General features: G+C 40.4%; 1 pseudogene; it reads left to right on the forward strand.

The window, feature by feature from the left end:
• The first annotated feature begins 9,836 nt into the window (after positions 1–9,836).
• On the forward strand, positions 9,837–14,792 carry LOC122144594 (annotated as a pseudogene).
• Positions 14,793–20,250: the final 5,458 nt, after the last annotated feature.

Raw genomic sequence — 20,250 nt, forward strand, 5'->3', positions numbered from 1 at the left:
TAACACACACCTTTGTTACGTTGTGTGTTGTCTCGGCACCACTTGTTGCAAGACCGCACTGTTTTCTGGAGGAACTACATTGTTTGGTGGAAGAATATTGTTTTTATTAATATCATTAGACTTTATTTGCTCTGTTTTATTTTGTGAAACCTTACTACGTAATATGGAATAACCGGTTTATAAAAGCAATAAGCCTTGTAAGCCGTGGTTTACAGTGAATTTATAACAGCTATAACTCCGCTGTCATGTCGTACCTAACAACGCCCTTAGCTGTTATTAATTCACTGTAAACCACGGCTTCACAAGGCTTATTGCTTTACTCTATGTTAGAGGATTAATCAAGTGCATTTATGCCATAATGTTGATTATCACAAAAATAAAATCCCTTTCATTTTATAGGAATTCAAATTCTATTGGACACATCACCGCCAGGAAGCTGAACTGGAAACGTATTTTCAAAAGCAAACAAGTGGGATGCACAGCATTCTGGGAAATAAAGTGTTCTCCCACTCTGGTCCAAAATCTTTCGATCTGCCTGTTAAGGCCTACAAAACCTTCAAAATGTTATTAAACTTTCCTTGACAAACTTTCCTTTTCTTGTTAAAACTGCACTATTAGTGTTGCGTGGGTTTTCTTGGATTCGTTAAGTTTAATTCTGTTTCTGTTTTTGGAAAGACAATGTTGTATACTTATTTTACAATTAATATAGACAATTTAATATATATTCAGGATTCAAATAAAATATTGTTACAAGTAATTCAAAAAACTTACGTTTCACAAAATAAAAGTTAAACCTCGCTTTTTATTTTTACTTACATATTGTAAATCGATTAAATTATTTTATAACATTAGGTTCTTACTGGCTAAATATTCAACAATATGCTAAATAACTTCGTATATATATATATAAAAAAAAAAAAAAAATATCGTATATATATATATATATATATATGATATATCTTATATATATATATATATATATATTAATTCTTATTTCTCTTTTGATTTGATAGGCAAATTATGTCCTTTGGGAGTGCTGCAGATATAAAATTTGAAATTTGCAAAATGCATAGAAAAAGGATTTCTTATTCATACAAATCTATTCTTCCATACATAAATTAAATCTTCCTTTTTATTTTGCCTATATATTAATTATATAAAGTTCTTTATAAAATCATTTCTTATATCTAAAATTTGTAAAAACTATGCTGAAAAAATCTTAAATGTAATAACATATGGAAAAATTCTTATTTTCCTTATATAAAATTCTAAATTATTAAACAAAAAATTATTACTACAATTTCTTAAAATATGCCAAATTGTTTGTACTTAAATATATTATTCTTATTTCTGATATAAAATTATTTTTTTATTTTCTAAAATATTGTAAAATAATTCTTACATGTATAAATAACTCTCTTATTTCTTACATAAACATTTGTGTTATTTCTAAAAAAATCCAAATATGCATACTAATTCTTTAAAATATATACAATATAGTTTTAAATTTTGCCTATACTACAAATTATATAAAGCTCTTCATAAAACATTGTCTTATAATTCTAAAATTTTACAAATATTGCTGAAAAAAATCTATGTATAAAATATTAAAAGTTTCTATTTCCTTATATAAAATTCTAAATTAATTAAAAACATGCACAATAATTCTTAAATATATAATTTAATTTCTTAAGGTACAATAATTCCACACTTCTAAAATATTCAAAAAAATATGCAAAATAACTGTTATATGCAATTATTGGAATGGAATATCATAGTTATTCTTATTTTCTTGTGATTTGAAAGGTGAATTAAATGATGACCGAGTGTTCCTGACATCCTGAGATCATTTGGTGTTAGAGGGAGGAGACAGACGGGTTGACAAATCCCGCCGCTGAGGGCCAACGCTGTGATGTGAGGAGCAGATCCTGGACGCCCGAGACGAGGCACTGAGAACAGTTTTAACAGCTCCACTGCCAACGCGCGCTCTCGTCTCCTTCCTCACAGATGCTCGTTCTCTGGGCCCCCTACTGATAGAGCGGCGCGACCGAGGGCCCATGAGACGCGGAAAGAGCTCGGGGCCGCACCACATTGCACACACACACACTGACGGCGAACGCCATCCACTAACGAGTCTCATCCGCTCCGCGCTGGAAAGTTACAGCGATCAGGCAGTTGGAGGATAAATGATTAATCGTGTTTCGGAGGGAAAGAGGAACGTCTTCCGCCGCAGTGAGAACCAGAGAATGGACTGACAGCAGGATGACAGGGAGACGCCGGGGAATATAAACCTTCACCTAACAGACCGCAACACTGACTGTCCTTAACAGAGTTTTCAGGGAAACAACCAGTTACTGCAGGTAACCTTATACACTTAAACTTTAAAGTTCACACCACAATGTGTAGTTACTGTATTGTGAATGTACTGCAAAATTACTAGAATTAGTCCATGCACCATAACCATTACAACTGACTGAAAGGTTTACTGTATATTTACTGTCTATTATGATATTTTACACTGTATAAACTTTTTACTATTTTATGTCTAGAGGCTACAAAATCAAAAATAAGCCTATAGCATGATTCATTTTATTAATGGTTGCACAAAAAACGCCTCTCTCTTTTTTCTCTGCATTAGCTTTGTTTCTTAATCTACTTTTCTGCCGTTGTGTATTGGCTCTATGATGGCATTAGCATTATGATGCGTCTGCCTCAAGCATTAATGCAAATGTTAAAACCATCCTAATTTGCTACACATCAGAAATGAAATGTTTTGTTATTTGGCAGTGTTGTATTAAACGTTTGAATGGCCGAGATCATTATTAACATCAGTGTAAATTTAAACCAATTGAGCCACTACTAAAAGCGAGCCTCTTGGCGCCATCTGCCTGGACAAGAGCGCACATTACACGCTCACACACTAGAGCCTACATTACATTACACAAACCACTCTGATCTTTTTATCATACAAATAAATATACCACATTGCTCGTTATTAAGTTGTTTGCATAATTTGAAAAAGAAAAATACTATAACAAACAACAAATATGATGGCTGCTGCCTTCTTGTGGCCAAATGCTGTAAATTCTATTCCTCAAATAAAGTATTTTTACATACATAGATATAGATTCTGTTGAGGGAGATTAATATGTGAACAGAAAACAGCAACAAAGACCAGCTTAACAGGATGTTTTTTATGTACTTATTCATGTTTGATATAACTTTTGAAGGAGCAATGCATTTGAAACAAACTGGTTAAAGAGATAAGGTAGTGTTTAAAGTACAGAACACTGAAGAAAGAGAGCTGTTTTCCTTGTAAATCTGCTAGCATGAGAAGAAATGAATGAATTGGATCTGGGGATGCACCACTAGATGTCAGCAGTGACTCTCATGAACATTCATCGCATCCAACTATGACTGAAAAATGGCTTTCAGAAAGATTTAATAGTTTGTAGAGATGGTCATGTGGAAAATAATTAATAAAAAAAAATAATGTTTTTTAAAACAAAACATGCACAAGAAAATAGTGAATTGTTACTGAACTGTTATATCTCTTTATATTGATAATGAGTTTCAAAAAGTTTTTTCATAAGCAGGTTTGCTGTGTTTATGAGGTTAAGATTTTTTTTTATTATTATTATTATTGCATATGAATTTCCAGGTATTACACAGTTTTTAACATAACTACATAAACTTTGTGATGCATGTTGTCAGGTTGTTACATAAATGAACTCAAAAACATCATGGCATAGTTTACTATTAACTATTTGAATCTTTTTGATTTTAATATTTTGAAAATTTTTTTTTTTTCAAATTGCATAAATCTGTTCATTGAGAAAACAACTTTTATTCAGTTTAAAGGCATAAATATAGCTAGCTGTTAAATATGGGCAAGCAATATTCAATTAGAAAAAAATATATTGAGATTGAAAAACAAAAATATGCCATTTATTACAAACAAATACACTGGTTATTGAGTATTTAAAACATTTTGTTTCTTTACACCCATTTCATTTACGTATGACAGACAATATGCATCGATTTATTAGTTTATGTTAAACCTGTGTCATCCAAATGGATGGAATTTTGATCGTATTTTTGATCAAATGTTTGTGTCTCATGGAATCTGTTTTTACAAGTCAAATGGTTCACAGAAGTGCTTTTCTGCTCATTGAATCAAATCACAATACGTGTGCTAGTGTGAGTAACCTTTAATTTCGCAGAAGTTCCTTTCATCTGTGAACAGGTTATTATTAACATATCAAATCACGTGCCGTTTCATCTTTACTTGGACTCTGAAGAAGCATCACATCTGGAGTGGGTTTATTGATCACAATATGAATATCATCACTCGTTTCCACTGCCGTGGTGTCTTTTTCTATTTTCACAGAATTCAACTTTTTGACAGCATAATAAAAGTTACCGTCCTCACTGTGTTTACTGTGCAGAGGATTTGATTACGTGTGATTCATTTTTAATTTGTAGAGTGTGTTCAATCTCTCAGAAGATATTTTTTTGTTATATCAGTGACACAAATTGCAAACAATTTGCAATATTGCCTTTGCAAAAACAAAAGGTTTGTTGAAATGCATCTGGTCTGAATTCAAAAAGCTTGATGTCATTTGAGTTTTACAGCGGGAGGTTTGGGAAAAAAAAGTTTCAGAAATGTCATCTGGTGTGTCAGATTTATTGTGACTCCAGAGCATTACAAGGCTGTACCTGTGGGGTCGTGACCCTGAATGTGGCCACGCTGGTGGGCGTGGAGGGGCCGGGGTGAGACGCTGTTCTGGGCCTGAGCTTGAGCCAGAGCCTGCTGAGGAACCATCACCAGCTGACCCATCTCCGTCCGGACCAGCACCATACCTGAAACACACACGAGTTATTCACCTCTGACCTCGGAAAAAAACTAAAATCCTCATCCGTGCATGAAAAAAATGACAATCAACAAAGCAAAACTGTGAATAATTCAAATTCTAAGTAATCATTTGGTTTTGTTTTTATATTGAATGTGTCTGTCTGATGTCCTTTATGTGCATGCATTTCGCTAAAAACAATAAACTTAAAATAGCATTTGGGTAAATGACATGAAATAATTTTAATAAGTTTGAGAACGTGTATTGTGAACATGCTAATTTTTTTAAACAATATTCAATAAAAAATAGATAGGAAAAGCATTTCAAGAAGCGCATCAGTGCATGAAACATAAAAAGTTACAGTCAGTCAGCAGCTGAAGCTTTGCATTTTTCTGAAACCAAAATTTTGACATTTTTAATTCAGATTTTAATTCATTATTATTCTTTGCATGTGTTATGTCTTGATGTCTTTTATCTGCATGGATTTCCCTGAAATGATACATAAAAATAGCATTGGAGTAGGATTGACAAGGGGGATAGTCGTGGCTGGACTTGCAACCGATGGGTTGCGGGTTCGAGTCTCAGGTCTGGCAGGTATTGTCGGGTGGGCGGAGTTAATAACCATGAATAACCGTAATACCATGACTGAAGAGAGCACCAAACCCCCAACTGCTCCCGGGTGGGTCACGGTGTGTCTGTTGTGTGTGTGTGTGTGTGTGTGTGTGTTCACAGTGTGTGTGTGCACTTTGCATTGCAGAGCACTAATTCTGAGTATGGGTCACCATACTTGGCCATACTTCCCTTTAACGTTCAATACTTTTAATAAGATTGTGGTTTGTGACGGGCTAAACACTTGCAAGAGAAAACATATAAACCTCATTGTTCAGTCTTCCTGTTACTATTATGCATGCAGATTTAAACTTGATTTGCAAGACGAAATGCAAGTACGCTGTTACATGTCATTTATCACAACCAAGGACCATTCATAAATAAACTACTAAACTCTCAAGCTGTTTTGTTTGGAGGAAAATTGATGAGAAAAGAAATGGTGACCTGGAACCTGAAAATATACACTGTAAATACAGATATTGATTATTTGTACAGTTACAAAATGATTTTAGGTAAAGTTCAGATTTACACTGGTTTCACAAAACTAGTGCTTGAACACACTCAGAGAGTGAAAAGGCAACAGGGTGATCTGTTCTAAGGCTTCATATTGGTTACTGATGAATCATTCTTGATCATTAAAATAATGATTTCTCCTTTGCTAGACTTGAAAGCAGTCTGTGAACAGTGTGAAAAGTCCCACTCGTAAGATAGCAAGTCACTTTTTTGATCTATGGTTCTAGCTCATTGCAGGACCTCCAAAACTGACCTGCAGTTTTGTGCTTCCATTCACCATCAATACCTCATCAGTCAGCATCCAAATGCACCAATGTAAAGTTATAGATATCATTTAAACCCAGATGTGTTTTAGCTCCAGAATCTCTTCTATACGTTTTCACCATTCCAGCAGCTTTAGTGTAAAACCACCTCGATGTCGATGAGACAAATGTCCAGGATGTTGCATTAAAGGCTCTTCAGATCAGTGTTTCTGAGGGTTTTCTGAAGCACGCGAACAGTTCAATGCTGCAGCTCCAGGAAAGTATTTGATCAACTCACAAATGCAATTTACATCCACATCATCTGGTGTGAAGTTTGTTTACAAATACTGGAAATGTATACATAATTCAGTAGAGAATAAAGTATCTGGAGACTTGAGTCACCACTTTTTTAAAATCTTATGAGTGTCACGAATATTATATGCAAAAATAGTACATAAAGACCATATCAGAAGCCCAGCATAATGTCTGTCTGAAACACACTTCTCAAGCAAAACCTCTGACAAAAAAGTTTGAAATTAAGTCATCTTTTGAGAAAAAAAAAAACACTTTGAATGGTAGATAAAAGGACACGAGGTTCTAATGACATTTGCCATCAGTTTTAAGTGTCACTTTAGTGTCTAATTTACTATTTAGGGCCACCGAATTTATTTGTGTTTATTAATAACTATTACTATAGATAATGGCAAAAAAAAAAAAAAAAAAAAAAAAACAGTTAAAAAAAAAATAAAACTTAAAGAGGAACAAACACTTTTTGGTCCCATAATGGAACCAAATGTTTTAAGCCGCTTTATGTTTTAAAACATTGAAACATTTACCATTTAAAAGAATTCATGCGATGGTTGTGTGATGTCTGGGGGAAAAAATGATGCCAAATGAGTCTGTTTAACCGTGATGCTTGAAAGTTTGCGATCAAATATAAATTGGGTTGCATAGGAATTTTCATTTGGTGTTTTTAAAAGATCAATCAAGCAGAGATAGTGTTAGAAGAGCTAACAAGTGTATGGTGCGTCTCCTCCTAACCCAAGTGGGGGGGGGTGGGGGGGGAAAAAAAAAGCATCAGTGTTTACGATGTGTAAAGTTGATGGTGTGCATAAGAAGCTCGCGCTATTAGAGAGTTTTCATCTGGGTCACGGTGTGTGCTCACACATCACACCAGACTTCCAGCTGTTTATGTTCAGAGTGCATCACTTTCCTGGTCATTCTAACGTTGGAGAAGAGTCGCAAGTACCTGGTGGGAGGTGAAGTCCGGGCGGCGCTGTATTGTAGTTTGTTGCTGCGGTGGTCTGACAATCAGCTGCGGCGTTACGATTTCCTCTGCTGTGCAGGCGGCTGCGTCTGCGTCTGCGGCTGCGTCTGTGTCTGCGCCCGGGTCTGATGACCGGAGCCGCACTGACAGCGGGTTTGACAGGCGCTGCTGTGGCCGCGGTGGGAAGGCGCCGAGGTCGCCGCGGGTTTCGCGTTGTTCCCGGGCGCGTCCGCGGGTGGATTGCTGTGGTTGACCTGCGCGCCCGCCGCTCCGATACGCGCGCCCCTGCTGGACCCCAGCGCGGACACGGATGTGCCGTTTCCATTCTGCGCGATGCTTGCGATGATGTGACGCGGGAGTCGGTGCAGCGCGATGGTGGGCGTCCCGCGGTCCAGCGCCGATCGCCTGCGGGTTACTGGACACGGTGAAAGTCGCAGCTGCCCGGGCTGGAGGTGCTGGGTGATGCTGATGCTGCAGCGCCTCCGTTGCCGTTGAGACTGTGGGATGCTGCGGAGCGCAGCGCGCGCGTATTCCCCGGGTGCTTCTTGCGGGTGTCCCTCGGGCTCTCACCTTTGTTGCCCGGTGCAGGAGCGTCGGATGCTGCTGCTGCTGCTGCTGCCGCCGCCGCTGCCGTAGTGATGATGATGATGCTGCCGTGCGACTTCAGAGGGCTCTCCTTCTCCAGGGCTTTGGAGTGCTTATCCGTGCTGGCGCGTCTTTCGGGTCGGAATCCGGGTTGCGCGCAGCTTTCCGCGCGTTCTGCTGCTGCTGTGCTTGTTGTTGTGGTTCTGCTGGAGAGTCTACAGGAGCAGGCAGCTGCGCGCTGTTCCTCCTCCTGCCTGCTGCTGCTTCGCGCTGCCCGGGCGCGCGTTTTCGGGCTGCGCGGCGGGCGGCTCGCTCTGGCCCACCAGCTGAGACTCCAGCGAGCCCACAAGATCGCTCACGGCTTTCTCGTCCACCTCGGAGAAGAGCATGTCTTCCAGAGGGGTCGGAGGTGCCCGCCATGTTCGGCTCTGTGTGTGATGGGCTGTCTGCTGGTGCGCGTCCACGAGCGCGAGTGCGCAGTCGTGTTACTATGGCATTGTGGGAATGGATGTGACGTCAGAGGGCCAAAACCAAACAGTTGTCCCCCTGTTACAACTCAACATACTACACACGAGTTGGAGGGAACGACGATAGACAGACAGACAGACAGACAGACAGACAGACAGATGAGATAGATAGATAGATAGATAGATAGATAGATAGATAGATAGATAGATAGATAGTACCATACACTTACAGATAGACATTGATATTATTACATAAGAAAAAATAAATATTAATTTTGTCTCTCTTATAATAAAAAGGTCCCCAGCTAAGAAAAATATGTTCTAAGAGCATTTAAAACATCCAGTTTTAAAATGTTTTAGAACCGTTTTTATTAGTTTTGCGAATGTTATGTGTTCATTACATTTTTTTTTTTTGAATGTTTTATGGAAATGTTACTTTTGAATGTTCTCTGAACGTTCTGAAACAAGTAACATTAAAAAAAAATACAAGACAAACGTCAAACTAAAATGTTTCAGAAAACAATGATTAGATAATGTTTTCGTGATGCTGATAATGTTTTGAAAAAACGTTTATTAAAAGACGGCAGTAATACTTTACCACGAACATTTCACGTATAACGTCAACTGGCGAGAATGTTATTGTTCTTTTAACGTTCTGACGGAACGCTCCTGAGCAGAAACAGAACTCAGAGTAAAAAGTCAGCGGTTTAAACTATGGCAGACATGTATCAGAGAGTAGCATATATAAGAAATTCAGTTATGGGGGGGATGGGTTTATGACATCAAGTTTCTGATATCAAATCATGTAAATTCAATACTTGGAATGACATAATAAAGATTTAACCCGTGTTATGTGTAGTTATGTTTCAGTGTACAGCGGTGTTTATGATTAAATAATCCTTCAGTTCTGCTGTTAGCATGTGTAATTGTGCATCAACAAATTCCTCAGCCCTCCTCATTGGCTATAACTGAGATCATAGATTACAGTTTCACAGGCTTTAATAATAAATATATTGCAGATTGAGCGGGATTTCAGGGATTATTGTTTTAACTTTTATATTATAATATAATGTACAGTTGCACGTGTGCATGGGGATATAAAAGAATCCCTTCATACCCATTTAAGTAAAACCTTCTAATTATTTACTTCCCACAGCGTTAAATCGCATTTCGCCTCTTACGTAATTCCCAAAGTAACGGGAGTCATACTGAACTCTCGCGATACCGTGAGGGAGCGTCGGGGGCGCGTTTCCCAGCATGCATCTCGGCTCAGTGCGGGAGGAAAATGAATTCGGCCATGTCGTGTTAAAGAAACCCAGGCTGAAAGAAAACGACACCGAATTACCGAAAAAGCAGCCTTCAGTCCGATCAAACCGTGCGCGCAGAAGATCAGAGGAGCGCAGGAGTGAACTCAAGCGGAAGGATGAGCGGAGGGACGCCTTACATCGGCAGCAAGATCAGTCTGATCTCAAAGGCCGAGATCCGATATGAGGGAGTTTTATATACACCATCGACACTGAGAACAGCACTGTAGGCTCTGGCTGAGGGGTACGTGCAATAAACACACACGCATATACTCAAAATTACACTAAATATATATATATAACGTTACACCTACAGAGGACAAACATAAGAGAGTGCTGTTATAGCCCTGGCTGAATGTACACATTCAATCCACACACACATCAGATATGGGGTTGCTTTAATACCCGGATTAACTGTTAGATCTGGCCTAAATGGAGTGCAGATACACAGAATTGGAGTAAACATACAAGGATCCCTTGTGAGCATAATAACTAATGTGTCCCCTGGTAATCTGTTTGTCTTTTCTAGTGAAGTCCTTTGGCACTGAGGACCGTCCCACGGACAGACCGATCCCTCCTCGAGAAGATGTCTTTGAGTACATCATATTCAGAGGAAGTGACATCAAAGATCTGACGGTGTGCGAGCTCCGCCCAAACCCACCTGCAACCTTCCTCAGGATCCCGCCATCGTGCAGGTGAGCTTCACGCGTTCAGGTGTGTGTGCAGAGCAGACGGCGGAGTGAATATTGACCCGTGTCGTTCTTGTGTTTGTGTGCAGTCCTCTCTGGCTTCCAGCGCGGGTCCCGCGGCTCCTTCCTTCCAAGGGTAAAAACCGTAAATGCGCCCCCTTCAGTCGGGCCCCGTACAGCCAGTTCAGCTCCAGTCCGATGGTACCCACAGCCGTTCGGGCGGCGGTCACGGTCCGCGGCTGCTTGTGCGTGCGATCACACTCCCACTCTTACAGCTTCCAGCAGTGGAGATGGTGTTTAGAAGAGAGTACACAAAACAAAACATTACTTGAATTTATGCCAGATATCACACACAAAAATCTCAAATCTCAAAGGCAAATGTTCGAGACATTTTTACAGCAAACAAACGGTGGATATTCTAAATGTTGATTTGAGTTGTATACAATTAAGAATAAGTGCATATTTAGAAACATAACATTTCAGAAAGCGTGCTGTAGCGTACAAAACAACTGACCTTGATGTACTGTATTTAATCAGCTGGGGAATTATGGTTATATCTGTTAGATTGTCTTCATTTTTTACTATTAGTTTTATTTTTTATTTTACTCTCTTCACCGGTGGTGTCTTGCCGTGTCTTTAAATTGTAAACATTATGACATGGCATAAGAAACAGTGCAAGTTAAGATGATAGCTGGCTTTTTTTTAGACGTAAATATATAAATATGATGGCGATTGACAATATATTCACAAGTGTCTATTTGCATATTAGAAGTTAAACACATTTTTATTTTTAAACTAAATGTTTTTATATTGCACACTTATAATATGTGCTGCAAGAACCAGAAATGTAAAACATGTCGACCGCCGGTCTCATGGGTGGAGCCTAAAACACTTCTTTTTACAGTTTACAACTGTTGCCAATCAGCTAGGCGCTTCATAATATCAGAGCCGGAGATTTTGTGCTTCTTTTTAAAGAGTTTTTGCAAGTCAATACAAAGTAACACTTAGCCTGGAGACGAGGATGGCCATCGATAAGAGCGAAGGAGTTATTATTATTATTTATAAAAGGTTAATCTTAACTTTTTAATGGTGGAGAACATGTGGTGGATGCAAAAGGCAAAATATGATTTCTGAGTGAGACATATGGTTAAGCTCAAGATGGCTCTTATCAGAAGGGCTTGAAACTGCAATCGAGGTGTTTGGCTCTTATGTAAGACTTCATATGAGGGGTTTCTCTCCGAGTGTGTGATGTGTTAAAGCCCACACTTAAAGTTGTGCACTTCCTCTCCTCACAGGAAGGGGCAGCTCAGGTCCTGCGTTCGGTAGCGAGGAGGCGAGGACACTAGTGACCTGGCCTCTGTCCCAGAGGCTACTGCTCTTTCCCGACCCGCACTCATCTCGGCGTCGCTGAAGTGTCTAGTACCAAACCGAAAGGTAAACCGGAGAATACCGCGGTGCTGATCAGTGTGAAGGAGAATGGCTTTAGTGTGTGTGTCTTTTGGTCGTAATTACAGCATGTGTCTTTCTTTGCCGTGTTTTAGTGACTCCAAGTGTCAATTCCTTCTAAATAAGTGATTAGCATAGTAATCATACCACATATGTACACAATCCAGTCATCAGATGGTGAATATGGCAAATTCCCCACTGCCTGTGATGGCACATTACAGAAGTTAAATGCATTGTAAATTATGCTCATTTCGTGTTGTCTTAAAAGGAATAGTTACACGGACAAATGAACATTTGCTGAAAAAGTACTCCAAGATGTAGATGAGTTTGTTAAAAATCTTCATCAGCAGATTTGAAGGAATGTAGCATTGCATCAGCTGTCTCATCCAATGGATGCTCTGCAGTGAATGGGTGCCGTCAGAATGAGAGTCCAAACACACCATCTGATAAAACATCAAGTATAATCCATACCACTGAGGGCGCAGTCCATCAGTTACACTACATCCGGAAGAAGGTAGAAAAGCTGAAGTTAAAGACACTTTTAACCTTTAAACCGTTCCTTTACCCAGCATAAAATATGAGTCTTCTATCCATAATACTGAACGCTTTCTCCTCTGAACCAGGAGAGAAATCCTGCACAAATCTTAAAGATTAAGTGTTCAGCGTATGTTGATGTGCCTACTAAATGTGTAAGGAATCACTCCACAGTCCATTTTATTTAATATTTTCTGTGACATCGTTGTCATAGACGATGTTGGCTATGGGTTGTGTCTTGCTTTGGGACTTGACTGGCATTCTGTCTTTCGTGAACTTCATGGCTATTCTAACCTTATCTCAAACTTTTTTTTCCCTTTTCGTTGCAATTAATCTGCTTATTATAAACATAAAATACAAGTTTATATTATGTAATTGTTACCCCACAGTCCCCAACAATGTCTGCAAAGTGCTTGCATATATATAAAGAGATAGTGTGAATCTTATTATTGGAAAGATATATAAAGAGAGAGAGAGACGAATTGTTAGAATTGGATAATAGTGATGATACATGCCCCCCCCTTTTTTTTTTTCCATTTTGCCCCTGCTTAGAAAGTCTCTGCACATCCCTTGTATACATGGGATTGATTTGGAATAACTTTAATGGGCTCTCAAATGTGCACCAAGCACTAGGGAGAATACAAGTATCGGATCAGGACTCTGTATCGGCAGATACTCAATATTTAATGACTCGGATCGGATCGGGACGAAGTATGGACTCGTACTTTGACCTTGATGGATTTTGTTTCTTACATCCTGGCAGCGAGGATCCATTGGTGAGACAGTGATGTAAAATGAGTACAATTTAAAGACCAAATCTTTTCCGCATGAAGAAACAAACTTCGTCTACCACATCAGAGTAAATTGTTCTAATTGTTTTTCTGCCAATGTTTCTTTCTTTAGTGGACTGGGAGCACTCTTTCCTTCCGCGTTTATCACGTTAAATGATACAGAGGCTCGCACATACTCACACATGTGGTCGCATCCTCTAACTCTTGTCCACGTTGTCGTGTTGTTGTTTTTTTGTGAGTCTGAATTGTGTCCTCGCTCGGTTCAGGTTGAGGGGTTCGTTCAAAGCCCATCTCGTGGAGACCTTCGAGGAAGACCCGACCCTCGGAGCAAAAATAAAAAAGCGGTCCAGAGCGGCCCCAGGTCAGGCCCCTGTCTGCGGACTGGCACAACCAGTACGCAAGTGTGTCAGAGGAGCCTTGGAACGATGCCTGCCTCCACGGTTTGTTCCCCGACCTCTCAGACACCTCCGAGTCTAACATTAATCTGCTGCTGTAGAAAACCAGGAACAAAAAGGTGAGATATCCGCGGCATTGGAAAATGATAAAGCATAAGTGAGTTTATCTGTGCATATATAGCTGAAGTAAGAGTTTTTTCACCTGCAGGACATTAATTTATGATATATGTTGTTTAGGGGCTACATGCGATCTGATGTTCCACGAAAGGAGTTCCTCGACCAGAATCCGACTCAAACAGGCCTGATAACAAAGATCCAAATAAAAGCGGCATTCTGTGGGTGAGTAAGGGAGGGCTCGGGGCGTCCCTCGCTTTAAAACTCCTGTCCGGGGGGTCGCTTCTGCAATAAACATGATGCAGGACCATACACCTTCATTTGTGGTGCTCCTCAGTAACCTACACGCTTGTTGTCCTCTCACTTCATCCAGGTTTCGGTCTCTCTCCGCATCCCCCGCCGGGTAAAGCTACCTGCCAGTGAGAAAGGCGGAGGGCAGTGGTGGCGGAGGCATGCGTCTAGGCAACATGGGCGAGGGCAGGCATTAAACGGGCGTAGAGGATAGGACCAATGAACTGTTGAGAAAAGTGACTTTGTGACTTTGAGGAGTTGGCGCAATGCACAGTTCAATAAAGAGTAAGAGATCGACCGGCGAGGTTCCAAAACAAACTCAAGGGATTAAAGTGTGCTCACTCGTGCGTGGGTAGGGAAGGAAAACTCGTGGTTGGGGTGAAAGCAACTGTATAACATGTGTACATCAACACTCACACAGAGTGCAGTATTCATTGTTAGGTTTGATTTTTTAAAAATGTCAGTATTTTTTAATGTCACTCTGCGCTGCAGATGAGAGAAGAGTGAGAAATCAGAGAAGACTCTGAGCGGGAGAGGAGAAAGGCCGATTCAGGTGTGGAGACCCCAGAACAGTGAAGTGCAACGCTGATGAGGAGGATCCACTGGGACCCAACTGTTACTATGACAAATCCAAGTCCTTCTTCGACAACATCTCATGTGGCGACTCAGGTGAGATCTCGGCTCCTGCTTGAGAACATTTGTAGTATTTTTTATAACATGTTCATTAGGGCTGGGTATTGGCACGGAACTTCGTGATTACGATACGAGTTCGTTTGGAAATAAAATGGTGAATTTTCTTGAGGAGAAAAACTTCTCATTTGGTAACACAAGTTATATTTAGCAAAAGTAAAAAAGATTATAGTTAGCAGAATTTAGATAACATATTGTTAATGTCTGTAAACACCTAATCAATATAAATATAGTACACTATAGATTAGCAAAAATGCTTCCTCCTCTAGAGTGAGTTGTTGACTAATGACGACAGATGGACATTGAATGATCAAACATATAATATTGATGTCTAGTCCGACAAATTAAGAGTACTTACATTATGTGACAAATTGAACAGAAATTCTGAAAGCGTACGACTTATGTTTTTTGTATTCGTATCGAGAAAGTAACAGAGTACATCTTTTAGATTCACACATCATGGCCTTGAAAACAGCGCCAATACCTAACAGATCAAAATCCGGGTTATCAAAGAGGTATCTTCAACCCCAGTAGGCCCAGGAGGGGTGTCCTTAGCACAGGTGGGTCTCTCGCAGTGTGACACAAGTTATGAAAGCCGTAATGCAATATTCAGCGGGGGGGAGGGGCTGGGAATATTGCGGGTACCCGTGCTATGGACAGTAATGGCTATAATTGTCCACACATGACTTTGCTACGAGAGGGGTGCTCAAGTCGACGAGAAATAGAATATATACTAGTCAGTTTTTTTTGGTGGAACAGTCTGATGCCAGACAAGTGAGTCATGAAAAAGCATCAGCGTTTAACATCTATCTTGTACCTGAGCTGGTTCAAACAGTGTTGGTAGATGCTGTTTGAGTGCATTCAGTCTAATCTCTCTCCATTTGCCTGTGTGTAGTAATTTGTTGTGGTGAAGTTCAGAAGTGAACTGTTGAATGAATCATCTAATGCGTGTGGCAGATCCGCTCTCAGGTTCTGGGATCCATTTTCTAGAAAGGAGAAATCGTGGAGGTTCTTTTCGGAAAGGTGCAGTGCCGTCTTTTTATTATATAGTATAAAATGTATATTGACATGCTAATGTGTTTATGAAGCTATTTCAAATATTAATACGGGCGACATCTTAATATTTTAAATTAAGTTGGTTAGAAGTTTTTGAAAACCTGATTAAATAGATAACCAAAGGCAACAGAAATGCTCGCTTTGTGTTTTCAAGTATGCATTTTTTTTTAAACAGGATTAGCTGCCTTCTAATATGTTATCACAACCGACAAGTCATGGACACTGACACTTTCAGTGGCAAAGTTTGTTCATAAATACAATCGGGAGCTATCTGGTTATAGAACCAGCTGTTTGTTATACTATCATAATCGCAAATCTAGCTCACCTACGCAAGACGAAGGTCCCGTACACATGTTCCAGATTAGACCAGCAATCTTGCCAAAGAGATGGATCATTCTTATGGACATTGCGGCTGGCACACAACAGAAGTAATGACACACGGTTGAATTTGCTTTCTGATGTATTTTTGGATATCTCAGGGAGCGGAGGGCGACCTGGTCGAGGAGAGGGAGGATGAACGCAGAGGACGTTCGGTATTCCGCTGCGCTTACATCGTGGACCGGTGTGGTATTTCCGCGGCAAGAAGGTGGCGTAAGAAACCATGGCATTCCCGTGGCGGTCCGGGAGGCGTGGCGGCTAGCAGGGGTGCTCGTTCATGCCCCTCCCTCTGGGGTGGAGGCGGATTCAGGGGCGGTTTAGAGGCGTGCAGAGGAGGACCTATAGTTGCTCTGACTTTGAGTCAGGTTAGCACTTCCTCTCTTTCGCACAGTAATGGACCCTTGTCACAGGGTCTCATGTATTCTCATAAGCAGAAGTCGAGTGTATAAGCATGTATTTGGATTACTAAATGGGGCGTATTGAAAGAATCGTGTTTTGGTACACTCGTTAGAATAGGAACCACTCTTCACTATCTAGCTAAGAGTCATCCCTGAACAAACTCCTAATTGCTGCCTTAATTATAGTTAGAATAAGATTATCGGCTAGTTAGTAAGCTAATATGCATGCTAAAAAACAAACTAAGTTAATCGTGAGAATCGAATCTGTAAACATAAGAAAGTTTTACCCATTTTGGGTAATTTAAAATAGATTAGTCAAGAAAGCATTCCACTGGTTTATTTAAAGTAACATTTCTACGTTTTTTGTTCAACGTTGAAAAATTTACTAAAAATTACAGAAGCTATTTAAAAATGATATGTTATAGGTATGTATACGGGTTAAAGAAAAGGCTCATAAAATTGCAAAGAGCGAAAATAACCGATAAAACCTATGGTAACATATTTATGACTGAATACTATAATAAAAGTAGACCATAAAAATGAATATTAAAAATAACACTAGGTTGTTGTGATAACAGAATTGTTATCAGCCAGTTAGAGATATAACATTTTTTTCCTCATTTGTCTGATATTGTAAATATTTAGAGTTTATTTACAACCCCAAATTAAACTATTTGAGGAACCACCAAATGAAGTAAGAGGATAAAATTAGTAGAATACAGTGCAATCTTTCTATGCGGTGCTAACGTTCGTACCTTTTTCTTGTGTGTGTGTGTGTTTGTTTGAACGTTTGTTTCCAGAAAGAGGAGAATAAAGGTATCCGAAGCGTGGTCCAAGCCTGAAGACCAGATCCCTCCCAACAGCCAAGATTCGGTCCGATCGTCCCGTCTAGATTACCGCTTATGGTTTCGAGCTCCTGACTAACTTGAGGAACTGGCCGGCGATCGCCTATCGACAATGCATGATGACAATGAGAGGAAATACAGTGAAACACTGGCGGCGCCAGGGGGAAGGTGGAAGGGCAAAAGGGGGCGTTAAGATCAGACGCCTGCCCTTCGCCTGGACCCACAGCTTTACCCCAGGTTGTATTTTTCTCCTATTCTTTCCTTTTCTAGAAAAAAAAAAAAAAAAAAAAACATTTGCTGTTTTTGCGGAACGGTTTGCTCCTGACGTTTGATGCGGATAATTTGTGTACAAAATGCCGAGGGGGGGGGGGAGTAAACTGTCCAGGTGTGTATGAGGATGATGATGGTACTCCTTCTATCGGTTATTTTTTGGCATAAACCTTTGGTTCCTTTTCGTAAATAGCTTTGAGACGGTATTTTGCGAATAATCAGTTAGGTCCTGTAGCAGAACCCTCGGGCTGACACTGTTCAGCGCTCCTCAGTCGTATTTGCCAACTTGACTGTATGTTTGTGATGTTTTTTGGGATCTGTTCCTCAATATATATGAGGGCCCAGAAACCGGTCTAGCGAAAGTGCCCGTGTTCGATTAGCACAGTGGTCACGGCATCACCGTCTGCGGCTAATGGCTGAGATGGTTACAATGGTTTGCACATGGGTGTGGGGTTGATAGTAAGCTAGTTGAGCAGTGTTGTGTGTGGGGGTTTATAGGGGTCATTAAGTTTATTTCACCATCCTCCAAAAAGCTCTTTTTTGTGGATAGTCTGGTCGAGAACTCAGCAGGTCACTTTGAAAACACCCTGGTTTATATGATTGAATGATATTGATGGAATTCAGCTTTTGTTTTTTGTCACGGAAGTCCCTCTCTCTGCCACTCTAAACGGGATCATTTGTTTGTTCCACCTTGCGGTTCTTTCCGTCTTTAAAACCAACTGGTATTTTGATTATTCGAGTGCCAGTTATTCTTGCCTTGTTCGATGCTCAGTTATTTAAAATTGAAACTAGAGGGCTTTCTTGATATAAAACCCTGAGAAACGATGAGCCCCATCGCTGTTTAAAACAGAGTCGTTCTGGAACACAGATCACAGAAACCCTTTAAGGAGGCCGATTGGACGTGGCGTGTGAAAATTGTGTCCAACGGGGGTCCGCATTTTAAAGGAAGACAGAACGCCCCGCGGGCTACATTTGATGTCATTTCATACAGCTGCCATATACCCGAAAGTGACTTGGTTGAATTTGTTCAAGGAGGTTCTCACAGCGTGGAAGCGAGTATTTCAGTATAGATTCAAATGCACATGAGTGCACTGCAGGGGTCTCGTGTAGCTCTGTAAAACATACCTGACGCGCTGCTGGGTATCCCGACGCACAGCAGAAGTATGCGAGTAGGTCTTCCGAGTTCTAAACCAGGAGAGCGAGGTTGCGTCACTCCGAATTAAGTGTCCATCAAGCAAGATGTCTCAATGAACCCCTCTATGTGAATCGTTTGATCCAACGTTGTCTCTGTTTGGTTGTCCACCTTTGATTTTCGTTAACGCAGGGGCAGAAGTTGAGTAGTGCTTATCCCATAGTTGACCAGCCATCCATTGCTTAACCTTCGTTACCGGGCCAGGCCCTGGGACAGGGGCAGGAGTGATAAGTCGGAGCCGCCATCTCTCGCCCTTTGAATGTCACTGAAGCACTAGGGGGGTCCTAAACGCCCGGCACTGTTTGATACTGGAGCTTAATGATTATTATTCTGTGCGGATAAGGTCCGTGGCTTCAACGGTCAAATATTTTAAATTTCCTATGTTTTTCAAAAGTGTGGTCCAAAGACTGAATTACGGATGACATTTGGGAGCGAGAAGTGCTCTGGTCATAGTTCCCACGGAACTCCCAGGCGGTTCACCGGCTGTCCGTGTCCGTTTCTTATGCTTTTGGTGGTATTAAGCTCTACTGTTGACATTAAATCTACAGCCACTCCCCCCTTTAAAAAAGCACTTACTGCACTCTTTGCAACAACACGTGCAGGCAGGCTAGTGAGAACGTGCAGTCTGACCGATCGCTCAGAAGCAGGGCATCGATCGGGAAACCGCTAAGCTACAAGTTGTAGGCAGATTTCGGACTGGAGTGAGATGTGAAAACCAGAAGTCCTCTAAGCCTGATGGCCACAGCTTTCGAAGTCGAGCGGAACGACTCTTGTATGCTCATGGACAGATGTGCAGAATGTATCTGTTTACCATTACAGGTGTGTAATGGTGAATTATGCTCTGGAGGAGATTTGATTGGCAAGTTTTGTTTTGTAGTTTTTCCTGAATTGGAGGCAGTTTGTACATGGTGTGGCTCCTTAGAGGGCATCCTTCAAGACGGGACAAACAGGTTATTATATTCAAGGAGAAAGTACTAATAGTTGTTCAGTAATCCTCTTTGTATGTGTCCTCACTTGGTTTTTTGATCAATAAAGCAGTGCTAAACAAGTAACAATTATGAGAGCTAGCAACAATATAGCAGCCAATCATGACATTTTCTTTTTTTTTTTAAAATCCGGGTAACACTTTACAATAAGGTCATTATTTTCTTAACACAGTTAATTCCATGATCTAGTACATGAAACAACCATAAAGAGTAACGATAATTGTGTTGCAGGCAGGTTATTTATATTTATTATTGTGTTTATACAGCAATAAGCTGACAAGAATGAGACATCATAGTTCATTGTTATACATCGTCCAGTCACATAAAAAGTGCAG

The sequence above is a fragment of the Cyprinus carpio genome, unplaced genomic scaffold (genome assembly GCF_018340385.1).
Source record: "Cyprinus carpio isolate SPL01 unplaced genomic scaffold, ASM1834038v1 S000006731, whole genome shotgun sequence".
Taxonomy (NCBI): domain Eukaryota; kingdom Metazoa; phylum Chordata; class Actinopteri; order Cypriniformes; family Cyprinidae; genus Cyprinus; species Cyprinus carpio.